We start from the raw sequence: 18,116 nt of genomic DNA on the forward strand, positions 1-18,116 counted from the left end.
ATATAGTGGGAATTAGTGAAGTTCGGTGGCGGGAGGAACAAGACTTTTGGTCAGGTGATTACAGGGTTATAAGTACAAAATCAAATAGGGGTAATGCAGGAGTAGGTTTAATAATGAGTAAAAAAATAGGAGTGTGGGTTAGCTACTACAAACAGCATAGTGAACGCATTATTGTGGCCAAGATAGGCACAAAGCCCATGCCTACAACAGTAGTACAAGTTTATATGCCAACTAGCTCTGCAGATGATGAAGAAATAGATGAAATGTATGACGAGATAAAAGAAATTATTCAGGTACTGAAGGGAGACGAAAATTTAATAGTCATGGGTGACTAAAATTCGTCAGTAGGAAAAGGGAGAGAAGGAAACATAGTAGGTGAATATGGATTGGGGGGAAGAAATGAAAGAGGAAGCCTCCTTGTAGAATTTTGCGCAGAGCATAACTTAATCATAGCTTACACTTGGTTCAAGAATCATGAAAGAAGGTTGTATACCTGGAAGGATCCTGGAGATACTAAAAGGTATCAGATAGATTACATAATGGTAAGATAGAGATTTATGAACCAGGTTTTAAATTGTAAGACATTTCCGGGGGCAGATGTGGATTCTGACCACAATCTATTGGTTATGAACTGCAGATTGAAACTGAAGAAACTGCAAAAAGGCGGGAATTTAAGGAGATGGGACCTGGATAAATTGAAAGAACCAGAGGTTGTACAGAGTTTCAGGGAGAGCATAAGGGAACAATTGACAGGAATGGGGGAAAGAAATACAGTAGAAGAAGAATGGGTAGCTCTGAGGGATGAAGTAGTGAAGGCAGCAGAGGATCAAGTAGGTAAAAAGACGAGGGCTAATAGAAATCCTTGGGTAACAGAAGAAATATTGAATTTAATTGATGAAAGGAGAAAATATAAAAATGCAGTAAATGAAGCAGGCAAAAAGCAATACAAACGTCTCAAAAATGAGATCGACAGGAAGTGCAAAATGGCTAAGCAGGGATGGCTAGAGGACAAATGTAAGGATGTAGAGGCTTGTCTCACTAGGGGTAAGATAGATACTGCCTACAGGAAAATTAAAGAGACCTTTGGAGAGAAGAGAACCACTTGTATGAATATCAAGAGCTCAGATGGCAACCCAGTTCTAAGCAAAGAAGGGAAGGCAGAAAGGTGGAAGGAGTATATAGAGGGTTTATACAAGGGCGATGTACTTGAGGACAATATTATGGAAATGGAAGAGGATGTAGATGAAGATGAAATGGGAGATGTGATACTGCGTGAAGAGTTTGACAGAGCACTGAAAGACCTGAGTCGAAACAAGGCCCCGGGAGTAGACAACATCCCATTAGAACTACTGATGGCCTTGGGAGAGCCAGTCATGACAAAACTCTACCATCTGGTGAGCAAGATGTATGAGACAGGCGAAATACCCACAGACTTCAAGAAGAATATAATAATTCCAATCCCAAAGAAAGCAGGTGTTGACAGATGTGAAAATTACCGAACTATCAGTTTAATAAGTCACAGCTGCAAAATACTAACGCGAATTCTTTACAGACGAATGGAAAAACTGGAAGAAGCGGACCTCGGGGAAGATCAGTTTGGGTTCCGTAGAAATGTTGGAACACGTGAGGCAATACTAACCTTACGACTTATCTTAGAAGAAAGATTAAGAAAAGGCAAACCTACGTTTCTAGCATTTGTAGACTTAGAGAAAGCTTTTGACAACGTTAACTGGAATACTCTCTTTCAAATTCTAAAGGTGGCAGGGGTAAAATACAGGGAGCGAAAGGCTATTTACAACTTGTACAGAAACCAGATGGCAGTTATAAGAGTCGAGGGGCATGAAAGGGAAGCAGTGGTTGGGAAAGGAGTGAGAGAGGGTTGTAGCCTCTCCCCGATGTTATTCAATCTGTATATTGAGCAAGCAGTAAAGGAAACAAAAGAAAAGTTCGGAGTAGGTATTAAAATCTATGGTGAAGAAATAAAAACTTTGAGGTTTGCCGATGACATTGTAATTCTGTCAGAGACAGCAAAGGACTTGGAAGAGCAGTTGAACGGAATGGACAGTGTCTTGAAAGGAGAATATAAGATGAACATCAACAAAAGCAAAACGAGGATAATGGAATGTAGTCAAATTAAATCGGGTGATGCTGAGGGGATTAGATTAGGAAATGAGACACTTAAAGTAGTAAAGGAGTTTTGCTATTTAGGGAGTAAAATAACTGATGATGGTCGAAGTAGAGAGGATATAAAATGTAGACTGGCAATGGCAAGGAAATCGTTTCTGAAGAAGAGAAATTTGTTAACATCGAGTATAGATTTAAGTGTCAGGAAGTCGTTTCTGAAAGTATTTGTATGGAGTGTAGCCATGTATGGAAGTGAAACATGGACGATAGCCAGTTTGGACAAGAAGAGAATAGAAGCTTTCGAAACGTGGTGCTACAGAAGAATGCTGAAGATAAGGTGGGTAGATCACGTAACTAATGAGGAGGTATTGAATAGGATTGGGGAGAAAAGAAGTTTGTGGCACAACTTGACTAGAAGAAGGGATCGGTTGGTAGGACATGTTTTGAGGCATCAAGGGATCACAAATTTAGCATTGGAGGGCAGCGTGGAGGTTAAAAATCGTAGAGGAAGACCAGGAGATGAATACACTCAGCAGATTCAGAAGGATGTAGGCTGCAGTAGGTACTGTGAGATGAAGAAGGTTGCACAGGATAGAGTAGCATGGAGAGCTGCATCAAACCAGTCTCAGGACTGAAGACCACAACAACAACAACAACAACAAATTCTGTATTTTTTTTTTTGCATTTACTTTGAAGTTTTGAGTGTTTTACACCGCCAAGGGACCTTAGATCTTAATATGTGACTTAACTTCAACTTGATACGTCTATCAGTTTCTGAAAAAAATAGTTTTATCAGTCGGACAGACAGACAACAAAGTGGTCTTACACGGGTTCCGTTTCTACCGATTGAGGTATGTAATCCCAAAAATGAAAATGGGAATATATCGTGCTTTTTTTAGATGTAAAATAAAATATATTATATAAGTTATATTTTGTATGAATGCATGGTTTCGCAGCGATATGAATTAATAAAATCTCGGGCTTCCAGCCGCGTCATGTGGTTAAAATCCCACGAGCTTTCGACCGAGCTCTCCTCAGTCATTGTCAAGTGGTAGCACTGAGCCGGCCGGGGTGGCCGTGCGGTTCTAGGCGCTACAGTCTGGAACCGCGCGACCGCTACGATCGCAGGTTCGAATCCTGCCTCGGGCATGGTCGTGTGTGATGTCCTTAGGTTAGTTAGGTTTAAGTAGTTCTAAGTTCTGGGGCTGATGACCTTAGAAGTTAAGTCCCATAGTGCTCAGAGCCATTTTTGGTAGCACTGACAACGACTGAGGAGAGCTCGGTCGGCAGCTCGTGGGATTTTAGCCACCTGACGCTGCTGGAAGCCCGAGAAAATTTTATTAACTTATATTTTGTTTTTTAAATACTTTCTAATTGTATTGGGTGCATCGATATAGCAAGTTCAAACTTCTAGGGTTGCCTTTACAGCCTGTCTTTTTCAAAAGTTGTTAAGTACTTTAATAACAAATTTCATTGACACTGACGATAATGCTTAAATAAAGACAATGTCTGAAAGGTCTCTTCATATCAGGTTAACAAACTCCTCCGTCCAACAGGCCTCGGAAGATCCAACGGTACTGACCGACCGCCGTGTCATCCTCTGTCCACAGTCGTCACCGGATGCGGATATGGAGGGGCATGTGGTCAGCACACCGCTCTCCCGGCCGTATGTCAGTTAGATCGGAGGCGCTACTTCTTTAATCAAGTTGCTCTTCAACTGGCCTCACAAGGGTTGAGTACAGCCCGGTTGACAACAGCGCTCGGTAGACCACGACGGTCACCCATCTAAGTGGTAGCCAAGCCCGACAGCGCTCAGCTTCGGTGATCTGACGGGAGCCGGTGTTACCACTACGGCAAGACCGTTGGCTTACATTAACAAAGCTAGTTTGTAAATGATCAAAATAAAATATCCACTCACGCGCACAACTGGTGGTTTATCTTTTAATGTCAACTTTTAAAAGGAGTCCTAAGTGCAGTTTACAGTTGCTACCAACAGCATCGATATATGCGAGGGAAGTTCTTGTTTCGTTTCATTTTAGCCAATCTTACTTCAGCCTGGGGTAGCCAGAGAAAAAAGTAAAGTGGTATGGCATTTTTGTGTGTGGTTGACGCCTTAGATATCCCCACAAAACCCATAAACGCAGTATGATGATGGCAAACGTGAATTTTGTGGAACTGTCGACAGTAGCAGCAGTGGTTGAATTTCAGTCTGACGGGGGTCATTACGAACAGTCTCTTGTTCTCATTGCCAGTAGAGCAAGGATTCATATCCCATTATTTTTCAGCATACAATTTTTTTCTTTTGACAGGTGCGCCTATGGAGATCTTCAGTCTCCCACTCCTTTTTCCATTCACTTCTGCCCGTCTCTAGAATGTTACAATGAATCGCTCTTCTATTTAATCGTATCCCTTTCAACTTTAAGTACCATTTTTAAATAGGTTATGTTTTACGACCGAAGTAGTCTCATATGGAAGTTCTTTATGGTGATATTGTGAATAAAATTACCGTAAGACATACTCCGTATCATACTATAAATTACAATGATTGTTCGTCATTACCTGTGGGTTTCCTTTCTTATTCTGTCCAAGTTTTGACAATATATGTTGCTCTCTATTGTCAATTAGCTTCGATTTTTGTGAGGAGAAAGTTATGCTACAACTCGAAACTAAATTTTTTAAGATAGTGCACATTTCGCCAATGATCATTGCACTGTAATAAGCTGGGTAAACTGAGATGCCTGTTTACGTTTCGCTCGTGGGCTGGCTACAAAACAAAAAAAATAGCTTCAGTGCTTAAAGTGAAATACAACTATAAACAACTAATATTCGAAGGATGTTGGAAACTGCCCACCAGTTCCAAATGCAGAAACACATTTTGCTGAGGTGCTGTATCACTGCTCATTATTTCTTTGATGACATTAGACTCCTCTCGCAGGGAAACATCTTATTTCACTACAGAAGTGCCTTCTTGAACGATGTTTTTGGGAAACATTTCTAAGAAAGTTCTGAGAAACTTGGTAAATTCAGAAATGGGTTTCAATAATGGGCGGAGTCTCGGCTATTTTTGGCCGTTATAATACAGTCATACTGAACTAATCATTGACTGGAAATGGCTACTCGGAGACCATTTTCAGCCATTCTTGGACTTCATGTTGCCAAACAATGGTTGACTTTCTATTGACGACGTTGCGCCATATCACTGGGCCACAATTGTTCGCAACTGATTTGAAGAATATTCCGAACAATTCGAGCGAATGATTTAGCCACTGAGATCGCTCGACATGAATCCACTGGAACATTTATGGTAGATAATCGCGAGGTCAGTCGGTGCACAACATCCTGCACCGACAACACTTTCGCAGTCACGGACGCCTCTAGAGGCGGCGTGGTTCAACATTTCTGCGGATTACTCCCAAAAAACTTGTTGAGTCCAAGCCACGTCGAGTTCCTGCACTACGCCGGAGAAAAGGAGATCCGACAAGAAATTAAGAGGTAGCCCATGACTTCTGTCTCCTGAGTCTGTGTGTGTATGTATTGCACGGAAGGCTAAAAATAGTTCTGTGATTGTAACTGTCAAGTTACCATGCAGCAATGTACTTAATAAATAATGGTCTTTCTGACGTAAAAGAAAAAACTGCGCTTCGAAGTAAATAACAGTTCTTGACTCACGATAAAACAGAATCTGAAAAAAGACTATTATATCGAATGTTTAATCTGAATGACACATAGCCTTGAATGCTCCGGTTATGTTTTTTTCTACGGTAACTACATAATGGTCACAGTAAAGACATTTCGGAACACCAGAAGACATATCTTTTAATAACTCTTTCTTGCTGGAGTGAGCGAGCTTCGGGCTTTTACATCTCTGCATTTGCGTCAGTTTCAAAAGTAATCATCCCACCATGTGAAGTACATTCATTTCCGTTAACATCTTCTGTCCAAAATGTCTGGTATCAGAGGGTTCTGTAAGGAGTACGTCTGTGGCCTGAAAGCTGGTACGCCAGAACAATAGCGATGGCTGTTATCATTAAAAGAATCGGTTTTCGGCTTTTTACTGCTGTTATGTTCAGAAATAAACATAGACACCAAACAAAGACTGAAAAAGTCTAACACTCCTCAGACATCTGTATTATACGTTTCAAGGTACGTAGAATCATAATAACAAATAAAATAAGTAAATAAAATTCAGTCTGTGCACTGTCCGCCGCTTTTATCGAAAAGTGATGAGTTGAATACCACAATAAATCTGTATTCTCTTATTCTTTCTAATTTTTTTGAAACTATACTAAAAAATCACGTTGTAATCGAAGGTCATACCACTATTTGGACATTAAGAATACAGCGAGATAAAGGAAGATGACGTACTACATCATGTGAACACAGGCGGCAGATCGGCTGCTTTGTATTGTAAACTTTAAATGAATTGTTAAGTTTGTAATTTATTGCTGTTGCCATAATTTTCTTTCTTTATTATCTTCATGGTAAATTATAACAGCCAAACAGATGCAGGATAAAGATTTACTGAAATCCTTGACCACGGTTTGGGTATATATAACTATACCTTCATCAGAAGCAAAATTACACCTGAACAGGAAAACACCTTCATTAGCAAAAAAACTCAGCAACATAACAGAGATAGAAGAGAAAAACAAACACTTATAGCTTTAAGTAACCGTGAAAATTACCGAAGTATTACAAACACAAAACCTTTTAGTAACTTACTACAATCACATCCTGCAGTGGGTATGCATCTACATCTACATCTACATTGATACTCCGCAAGCCACCCAACGGTGTGTGGCGGAGGGCACTTTACGTGCCACTGTCATTACCTCCCTTTCCTATTCCAGTCGCGTATGGTTCGCGGGAAGAACGACTGTCTGAAAGCCTCCGTGCGCGCTCTAATCTCTCTAATTTTACATTCGTGATCTCCTCGGGAGGTATAAGTAGGGGGAAGCAATATATTCGATACCTCATCCAGAAACGCACCCTCTCGAAACCTGGCGAGCAAGCTACACCGCGATGCAGAGCGCCTCTCTTGCAGAGTCTGCCACTTGAGTTTATTAAACATCTCCGTAACGCTATCACGGTTACCAAATAACCCTGTGACGAAACGCGCCGCTCTTCTTTGGATCTTCTCTATCTCCTCCGTCAGACCGATCTGGTACGGATCCCACACTGATGAGCAATACTCAAGTATAGGTCGAACGAGTATTTTGTAAGCCACCTCCTTTGTTGATGGACTACATTTTCTAAGCACTCTCCCAATGAATCTCAACCTGGTACCCGCCTTACCAACAATTAATTTTATATGATCATTTTACTTCAAATCGTTCCGCACGCATACTCCCAGATATTTTACGGAAGTAACTGCTACCAGTGTTTGTTCCGCTATCATATAATCATGCAATAAAGGATCCTTCTTTCTATGTATTCGCAATACATTACATTTGTCTATGTTAAGGGTCAGTTGCCACTCCCTGCACCAAGTGCCTATCCGCTGCAGATCTTCCTGCATTTCGCTACAATTTTCTAATGCTGCAACTTCTCTGTATACTACAGCATCATCCGCGAAAAGCCGCATGGAACTTCCGACACTATCTACTAAGTCATTTATATATATTGTGAAAAGCAATGGTCCCATAACACTCCCCTGTGGCACGCCAGAGGTTACTTTAACGTCTGTAGACGTCTCTCCATTGATAACAACATGCTGTGTTCTGTTTGCTAAAAACTCTTCAATCCAGCCACACAGCTGGTCTGATATTCCGTAGGCTCTTACTTTGTTTATCAGGCGACAGTGCGGAACTGTATCGAACGCCTTCCGGAAGTCAAGAAAAATAGCATCTACCTGGGAGCCTGTATCTAATATTTTCTGGGTCTCATGAACAAATAAGGCGAGTTGGGTCTCACACGATCGCTGTTTCCGGAATCCATGTTGATTCCTACATAGTAGATTCTGGGTTTCCAGAAATGACATGATACGCGAGCAAAAAACATGTTCTAAAATTCTACAAGAGATCGACGTAAGAGATATAGGTCTATAGTTTTGCGCATCTGCTCGACGACCCTTCTTGAAGACTGGGACTATCTGTGCTCTTTTCCAATCATTTGGAACCTTCCGTTCCTCTAGAGACTTGCGGTACACGGCTGTTAGAAGGGGGGCAAGTTCTTTCGCGTACTCTGTGTAGAATCGAATTGGTATCCCGTCAGGTCCAGTGGACTTTCCTCTATTGAGTGATTCCAGTTGCTTTTCTATTCCTTGGACACTTATTTCGATGTCAGCCATTTTTTCGTTTGTGCGAGGATTTAGAGAAGGAACTGCAGTGCGGTCTTCCTCTGTGAAACAGCTTTGGAAAAAGGTGTTTAGTATTTCAGCTTTACGCGTGTCATCCTCTGTTTCAATGCCATCATCATCCCGTAGTGTCTGGATATGCTGTTTCGAGCCACTTACTGATTTAACGTAAGACCAGAACTTCCTAGGATTTTCTGTCAAGTCGGTACATAGAATTTTACTTTCGAATTCAATGAACGCTTCACGCATAGCCCTCCTTACGCTAACTTTGACATCGTTTAGCATAAAACAATCGTGCGAAAGGCGGCACCACTAGTTAAAATTAAAATATCACCTCCATCTTCACAGCATAATTATGAAAAGATGGTCGATGCGAACACAGCATACTACTAGTATTTATCCCGTGAACTAGCGTGAAGAGAGTGTGGAAGCACTAGGGCAGACAGTTTCACCGAGAGAGGGCACTTGTGGTATGCGCGAGACAGTCGCGCACATTAAAACCTGGGATACGTATTCATGCGCGCCAAATTTTTTAAAGGTTGTGCTAGTTCAAACCCTCTGTCTTAATAAGTAAAACATATCAGAACCATTTAAAACACTTGCATACAATAGAAAATATGAACAGCAATTTGGCTGTGTCCTAGTGTCAAGCAGGTGAAGCTTGCGCTAAGGAACATATCCAACGAGAGAGGGCACCCGTGTTACGCGCAAGAATTTCGCGCAAAATTAAAGGCTAGGATACATACTAACGAAAACGAACAAGATGTTGTAGAAAATCGAAACCATCTGCCATCATAAATAAAAAACATAACAGAATTATTTAAATCAGACATACACATCGAAAATCGCGAACAACAGTAATCAAAAATACGTAAAACCCCAACAAGACAGTAAAGGAGCATCTCACCAGCATCAACAGACAAGAAAACTAGCTTCTAGTCAACCAGACTATATTAAATCAGAGCGAGAAGGGCTTTGAAACTATCCAAAAAAATTTTGTTTCCAGGCTGCACCTATTCGTTAAGAATAAATCCATCTTTTTGAGATAGATGTTTAGAAATTTCTAATTCCTCGAACAGGTCCAGCTTGTAAACCTTAACTCACTTCGTGGAGCAATTCTACGTCATCCAGCTCACATGGAGTATGTTGTAAGAGCAACAGATATTCAGCAAACGTGGAATTTTACACGTTTTCCCCATTTTTACCTAGCATGTGTTCTTTATATCTTACTTTAATGGGTCTACTTGTCTGTCCAACGTAATAGTTGGGGCAGTAGTTACAAGTAATTATGTAAACTCCGGATCTAATACCAAGTTCTTCCCGTGTCCCAGTGATACGAATCACTCTTTGTTTCAAACTATTATTTACGGAAAAGGCAACTCTGTAACCGTATTCCTTCTGTAGAAGTCTCCTTATCTTGTATGATACGTTCCCCAAAAATGGAATAGAAATATGATTTTTACCCTCACTCCTTATCGCCCTGTTATCTCCTGAGGTTGAATATTTTACAGCTGTTTTTTTCCTAACAATTTGGTCAATTAACATAGGGTCGTATCCATTGTTAATAGCTATGGATTTTACTGAAGTTATTCCTATTTCTAAACAATCCTTTTCTAAAGGTGTGTTTAATTACCGTGAAGATTTTTAACAGTTGCTGCTTCAGCCATGTTTAAAATTTCGTTTCTTTATTATTCTATAGAAATGCCAGAAAATAATATTTGCATAGAATTTTTATTCTGAATGTAAAACACATTTTGCAGCGAAATATATTTATTACTTTTTAATAGGAATTTTTGCTGACAAAACTAAAACTGTTCTTTCAAAACATTGAAATGAACAATTTAGATAGTAGATGGCATGAAACTACAGTATAGACCAGGCGAGGGCAGGTCTTGCTCAGTGCAGTTACAGGCATACCGTCCAACAGGGCAAGCAACAAGGAACACGTACATTATTCTCTTGGCAATAATAATACACGAAGTATTGGTAAGTCTTGCACAGAGCACGTGGGCGCACACCACATTTGATCGGCCACGCTACATGGCAAGAGGTACATTAAGGTCTCAGCGATTCTTATGTTTGTGATTGTCGCACTTCTCTACCTGTCGGCATTGTTATTAAAATAACACTGGTAGCTTTCACCGTTTTCTACAGCAACCCAATAGCTCTAAGCAACGGAAATTTTACGAATGAACATTACCCATTAAAAAAGAATCTAAAATATTTGCGATGCTGTGCTATGGCAAATTGATATAGCGGTTTTGTTGCCAGTTATTACTAAAAGCCCTGTTATAACTGGGACAAGACAAATATCGAAAAATACTGGTTATTCTCGCTGAAATAGTGGTATGGGTTTTAAGTGGTCGGTTTTTCCCATCCGCCCCGAATAGTAGTTGTGATAGTGGAATAGTCACTGCACAACACGCATGGAAGTAAGTTCACCAGAATACTTCGTTCATGTGTTAACAATTTTCTGCATTTCGCAAAGGAAGGAGCGTTGTGTCATAGGAACTGACCAGTGTTAAGTCAGAATTAAAGCAAGACACGAGCTCTTGCGGCAACGTGCCTGGACTCCGCAGCTAGCTTGCCCTGAGCCTCAGCCGCTAGTGTTAATGGCGACCTTGAGGGACAGGTCCACGAGATAACCTTCGTCTCTCCCCTCTACACTCCACTCTCGTTCCAACACAATAGCATGCACATTCGTTTTCCTGCGAAACATCACGTACCAAGAATGCAGAGTCACTGTTTAATAACGCTCTGTAGAGGTTGGTAAGAAAACCCATTAATAAAACAACTGAGCTAACACACAGTCTATTTGAATCTGTTCTCCGTTTCACACTTGACATTTTAATGTGTTTTGTATCTATTGATAGTAGAGCTCAAGTGTTTCTACGCTTCAGAATTACACAAAATGTGAACACAAAGTACGCATCACTTTCTTTCGCGACCGCTACGGTCGCAGGTTCGAATCCTGCCTCGGGCATGGATGTGTATGATGTCCTTAGGTTGGTTAGGTTTAAGTAGTTCTAAGTTCTAGGGGACTGATGACCTCAGATGTTAAGTCCCATTGTGCTCAGAGCCATTTGAACCATCACTTTCTTTTATCTATTTCTTTGGTACTGATGGCTACCTACATTGCATTGTCTGTGCAATGTATGTAGGTTCTATCATTGTGTGAGCTATCCTGTATGTGATATATCTTTATAAAGGTATCTCTCTGAAAAGAGTGTGCAGCACTGTTTATTATACACAACATTTCGTCAGTATTTTCTTGCTAGATGCTGCTTTCAAGTAAAGTCTGTTTCTAGATGTTTTTTGATATTACTTATAATTTTCGAATGAGAATTCGCAGATAATATTCAAAACAGATAAAACTTTTTTTCTAAACTATAATGGTCTGTTGACACGTATAGCACAAAATACGTAGAAAATAGTGAACAGCAACCATGAATGTGTGTCTCAAGAAGATACTATTAATATTCTACTTAAATTTACGCATATTACAACAGTACTAGTTAAGGTTCGTGTCTGTCTTACGAAATTTGTAGGAATCCACACGTCTTTTGCTTTTGGCATTTTGTTTTATTTCAAATAGTTTCTCACGAAGCGTTTCGGAAGCTCGCTGGTGTCTTTAGGTGATCAGAGGTTACCATTACATTGTTTTGTGCAGCAGTGACTGTTTTGTAATACAATATTTCTGCTGGGAGTGTTAATCAGATTAGGAGAAAAATATTCATTATGACACGTTATTCTAATTAGAAAGCAACTATGCAAATTTCTTCAAACAGTGCTCCATTGGTGAAAGATTGTTTCATAAACAAGCGCAAAGTACTCTGAAAAAATTTTCATCTGTGTAGTCCATATAACTTATCGTAACGTAAATTTTGGTAATATTAACACCTGAACCAATCGATAGCATCTGAATAACATAACAACATTTGACCAATAAAAGGCATTTGTAAAGAATAATTGTGAACCTGTGTTTGTTGAAATGGCTCTGAGCACTATGGGACTTAACTTCTGAGGTCATCAGTCCCCTAGAACTTAGAACTACTTAAACCTAACTAATCTAAGGACAACACACACATCCATGCCCGAGGTAGGATTCGAACCTGCGACCGGATGCCTATTCACATCTCATGCCGTAATGTACAAATCATACAAACGATAGATTGAACTGATGTATATTAAATTGTTGTTATTAGGAGCAAAAACTCGCCACCTAGCCTAAATGGCGCCCTCGGCAGAAGCACAATATTTGATAGGAGTGCATATTACACTAATAATAATAATAATAACAATAATAACAACGTATGAACATTTGAAGATGACAACAAGATGCCGAAATATTACGTGCCGTACTATTACAGGAAACAGAAAAGCGAGTGTGGTATAGATAGCTTGAAGTTGGTTGGTTGGTTTGGGGAAGGAGACCAGACAGCGAGGTCATCGGTCTCATCGGATTAGGGAAGGAAGGGGAAGGAAGTCGGCCGTGCCCTTTGAAAGGAACCATCCCGGCATTTGCCTGGAGCGATTTAGGGAAATCACGGAAAACCTAAATCAGGATGGCCGGGCGCGGGATTGAACCGTCGTCCTCCCGAATGCGGGTAGCTTGAAGTTTTCTACATAAGTCATTAATGTTGGTGTCCTAAAAGCAACTATTAATAGGTCCTGTATTTTTCCATCGCACCCGTGAGAAACAAATACGGTGATCAGCCCTCTGGTTTGGGTACCAACTTAAGCCGTTCCTGGAAAGACGAACTGATGTGTAAACACCGGGTTTCACTCCTCCCTTCCCTACATCGTTGTCATCAACCACGCGAACACAAAAAAAAAATATTCTCCGCGCATTCAAAAGACACGTATTTATTTATATTTACGACACAATACTCTCATTCCCCTTAGTTTACCACGGAAATTTGAGCAACTCATGTGAGTGAACGAAGTCTTCACACTGACGCGACTGAAGTTCTACGGAACATCCCAGTCAACCGCGACATTTACTGGTGCGATGGTCGTTTACTATCATCGAACGATATGTTTTTCGGTTATCCTGCGACAAACTGAATAGTTTAGAGATCTAACAGGTTAACGAACTATTAATCACCGAAGATATAATCTGTTTCTTAACCACAGTTCGCCAAAACATCCATCTCTTTCAGCGACCCCATATTTTGCTGCAACCTACACTAACTAACCGATCCATATTTCACACTGTTGCCACAGTTACATAGTTTCAGAATCACACCCGTTTCACTTTTCCCCCTCTAGCTTCTACAAACCCCATCCCATATTGCACAGCATCCCTACTCTTCTACACTATTATCGCAGTAAGATCCTATGCGATCAACCGAGCTTCCCACCTTTTTTCTCTGTTCCGCAATTCCATTACAGCCGATTTTTTTTTTTTTTTTTTTTTTTTTTTTACTTGAAGTAGTGGTTCAAAAGGCTCTGAGGACTATGGGACTTAACATGTGAGGTCATAAGTCCCCTAGAACTTAGAACTACTTAAACCCATCTAACCTAAGGACATCACACACATCCATGCCCGAGGCAGGATTCGAATCTGCGACCGTAGCGGTCGCGCGGTTCCGGACTGAAGCGCCTAGAACCGCTCGGCCACACTGGCCGGCTTTGAAGTAGTGGAACCGAATTAAAAATCTTTCAATATCGACATCGCCAGCTGCATTAAATCGCCATCCCAGATATCCATCGCCAAATGGAGATCGTTTAATTCAATTCATGAAATTCGCACTCTTTTACCACATTTTCGTACAAGTACGTTTATACCCAGCTTAATTACTTTCAATAACAGTACGACTGACGAGCAGATACTTTAAATCTGCCAGTCCATCTCATTTAGGGGAATTAAATAATAATAAAGAAGAAAAGTTAGGTACACACTGCTCCCGATTTTTCAGGTTAAGCGGGCCGAGACTGTGTGGCTGACAGAAAAACACAGATAATGCAGAGTGCAAATAGTCTTACAGGAAAGTGCTGTTTAAAAAATACTATCACATGTCGCATTTGAAAGTCCAGTGCATTACTTACGCGTTACTCGCCAGAAAGAGACAACATATTTACAAAATTGCAATTCCTATTAGTTGCTTTCTGTTCACTTTCGGGAGATAATCGTCAAGTTTTGTTCCGTGCCCTTTTTCCATACACTAATATTCCGACTGTGTCTCTCATTTTTCTAACGGTCAAAACATCGGTGAAGTAGTCAGGAATGCGATACTATTCTTGTCTGACGTATGTTTTGAAACAGAATCCTTGGTACGAATAAGTAGATGATGGAAGCATCCACAAGTGGTTAAACAGCGATCTCTGTGAAACGGGATTTGGGCAGGTAGGTATCACGGATAGTGCGAACGAAGTGAATTCGGCGAAGGAAGAGAGCGAAGTGGAGGCAATAGAGAGGATCCCATCACCACGCACGTCGAGGCGCTGAAATGCATTGGTCTGTTACTGGAGTACGCAGAACAAAGTTCGTATAACTCTCCCGATGTTTTAGAAGTAAGAGATGAGTCATATGACGAACAGTGTATTATAAATGGAAGTACTTGTTCGTGTTATAAAAGAATACTTCAGGTTTCGATTTTGTTAAGATTTTTTTATTGTTCACAGATAATCTGCAAAGCGGTTAACGCGCACACTGCTGTATTCAACCGTCCTGAGATCACTGTGCACCCGAAAACCGAGTGTAAACAGAGAGTTTGCTCACCTAAGCTGCATTCGGAAAGCAGGCGGCGGCGTAGAGTTTGTGCAGCAGCGCAACGCTCCCAGTCGACTGCCTACCACAGGAGGCGCGCTGCTGTAATGGAGCGGGCACGTCACGTCATCACGTGCGCACACGCTGGCGCTGCGCCAGACGCTCAGCGAACATTCTTCACGGTGATGTCTGAAAAATGGTGCACTTCACACTTGTTTCCACAACGAGACGCAGTCATAAAATCTTAATTATCACCTCGAAAAAGTAAAGTAAATCATTTTATCAAGCAGGAAAGGGCACAGCAAGAAGTTGCAAATGATGTTTATTACGTATGTGGATTTCGGTCACGTGTGCCCATCTTCAGTGCTAAGAAAACATCAGAAGAACCAGTTACAATAAGGTAACGTGCATAAGCTTTAAATGTGACTCAATCATAAAACACATACCAGTAAATGCAAGTTAAAACATTAAAGGCCGGCCAGTGTGGCCGTGCGGTTTTAGGCGCGTCAGTCTGGAACCGCATGACCGCTATGGTCGCAGGTTCGAATTCTGCCTCGGGCATGGATGTGTGTGATGTCCTTAGGTTAGTTAGGTTTAAGTAGTTCTAAGTTCTAGGGGACTGATGACCTCAGAAGTTAAGTCCCACAGTGCTCAGAGCTATTTGAACCATTTGAAACGTCCCCTTTGAAAAATTGTACAAGACTGTGCTTAAACTGATATACAATATTTTTAGCGCAACGCAATCTGACTTTCAAAAATCCCTGCAAAAGAATGGCCCTGAGTAACATTAAACTATACCTTTCAGAAATCACTTACCTCACAAAAATCTTCATTACTCGAACTACTGCAGTACAGCGAGCGCCACTACTGCCAGCTAAATAAAAGATTCAAACTACGGAAGGCACTAACTACTGATAGGGATAGTTAGCAAATGAAAGATATTAATAGAGAACAAACAATGTATTTACCTTAGTATCATCAAAAGTCATAATATATATAGCAGTTCATGACAAATTACAAAACTCCGCCATCTCTCTCCCCACATCCACCACTGCTGGCGGCTCACCTCCAACTGCGCAACGCTACGCGCTGTTCACATCCAGCTGCCGCTGCCCAACACTACAATGGCAGACAACAATGCAAACTAGCCACAGACTGCACACAGCACAGCCAGTGATTTTCATACAGAGGTGGCGTTACCAATAAAAAAACCTAAACAGCCTACTTACACATTTGAAAACATTAAAAATATTTTTTTGTAAGTGGACTATTCATGTCAGAGGTTGAGTTAACACTGAGGTCGCTGTTTACAATTACAACACAGCTGATTTCAGTGTACGTCATACAAATCTACAACATCCTCCTTACATGTGTGATGCACTGAAATCGTGTATTAACTTTATTTTACACTTAGTATGTTTATCACTTTATTAATCTTTCTTTTATTGTTTCTTCAGCGCATACAGTTTGCAGCTCTTCAGCTACACGAAAATATAATTCTAAACAATGTAATAGATCATGGTCACTGACAAAATTAAACGCTTTGCACAATAAAAGGACATTTTATTATTAGTTTATACTTTAAAAAACTTATGTACATGAAACAAGTAAGGCGGTCATAATTAAAACCACCGACTAATGTTTTACGGCTACACATGGTGGTAACTGTGTGGACATGCCAGTGGCGGCAGTTTATGATGCACAATTTACAACTGAATATAATTTAAAAATACAAAACATCTTGGTAATGTGGTCGAGCGGTTCTAGGTGCTTCAGTCCGGAACCGCGCTGCTACTGCGGTTACAGGTTCGAATCCTGCCTCGGGCATGGCTATGTGGTGTCCTTAGGTTTAAGTACTTCTAAGTCTAGGAGTCTGATGACCTGAGATGTTAAGTCCCATAGTGCTTCGAGCCATTTTGAACCATCTTGGTCAAATACATAAGTTAATAAAAATTTTATTAAACTCGTCCTACATACTATGTACAGTTAATGGAGTTGGAATAGATGAGATTAGTGCTATAAATAGTCACGTCATCAGTAGCATGTCGAAAGGCCAGGAATGTTCCTGCTTTAAAATGTTCTCTATGAGTATCCTATATATAACGACTATAATTTACAGATTTTGGTGTCAAAACTAATAAACTGTCAACTACTACATGTAATAATGCGGGAAATACCTTACATTTGACTCCAGGAACTTTATTCTCAGATGTAGGAGAAGTGTAATCATAGCCTGGGGTTATTATCCTCACATGAGTTATGCCTTACTGATACCTCCTCCTACTACCCTACCTGACTCGCTTCAGTGTTCAGAAAGGTCTTCCAAACCATCCCCTTTTGAGACTTCCACCAACACCAGAACCTGTGTCGAGAAGATCGATAGTAGGCATCGGAACAAGCGAGCCTATCAGGAGTGAGGCCAACGACAGACTCGCAAGAAACGCGCCTCCAATGCCCTCTCTGCCACCGGTATTTAGATCGCCGCTGCGGACTGCGGGGCCCAGTCAGTCAGTCATCCGTGAGTCAATGAGTCGAGTCATCAGTCGCAGTCCAGTGGGAGTCCCAGTCGCAGTTAGCTCAGCCTGTAGCTCAGAATCAGTCAGATTAGTAAGACCTTGTACCACAACATCTGGACTATCTTAACTTAATTAACTTCTTGCTCTTATGAATAAAGAACCGTTCTAATATATGCATGGAGTTATGTTACAGAAAGAGGATACCGGCCACCATACAACATCCTCTCCTTGCTTCCCGTGGTACAAGATTACAGTGATAACGAGACGGCACAGAAGAACCAACACCACCTTCTTGCTTTTAGTGAGACTAGCTTCCATTCCAATTTCTCCTCTGATTGCTCCTGCACCTCACCCATCTCCTATCCCTCCAACTCAACTCCCATAAATCCGCTATTTTTGCCTTCTAATCGCCCATCCTTTCTAACTACGAACAATACCAGTTTCCATACCTCTCATCCCACTGTGTGTG

The 18,116-nt window shown here is 40.9% G+C and overlaps 1 protein-coding gene across 1 annotated transcript in view; it reads right to left on the reverse strand.

The window, feature by feature from the left end:
- Positions 1–15,259, reverse strand: part of LOC124615627 (probable cytochrome P450 6a13) — an 89,405-nt gene extending 74,146 nt beyond the window's left edge. The window contains exon 1 of the mRNA XM_047143633.1: positions 15,144–15,259. The gene's annotated coding sequence lies outside the window, so the exon portion shown is untranslated. The remainder of the gene's footprint in view (positions 1–15,143) is intronic.
- Positions 15,260–18,116: the final 2,857 nt, after the last annotated feature.

Source organism: Schistocerca americana, chromosome 5 (assembly GCF_021461395.2).
Source record: "Schistocerca americana isolate TAMUIC-IGC-003095 chromosome 5, iqSchAmer2.1, whole genome shotgun sequence".
Lineage (NCBI taxonomy): Eukaryota > Metazoa > Arthropoda > Insecta > Orthoptera > Acrididae > Schistocerca > Schistocerca americana.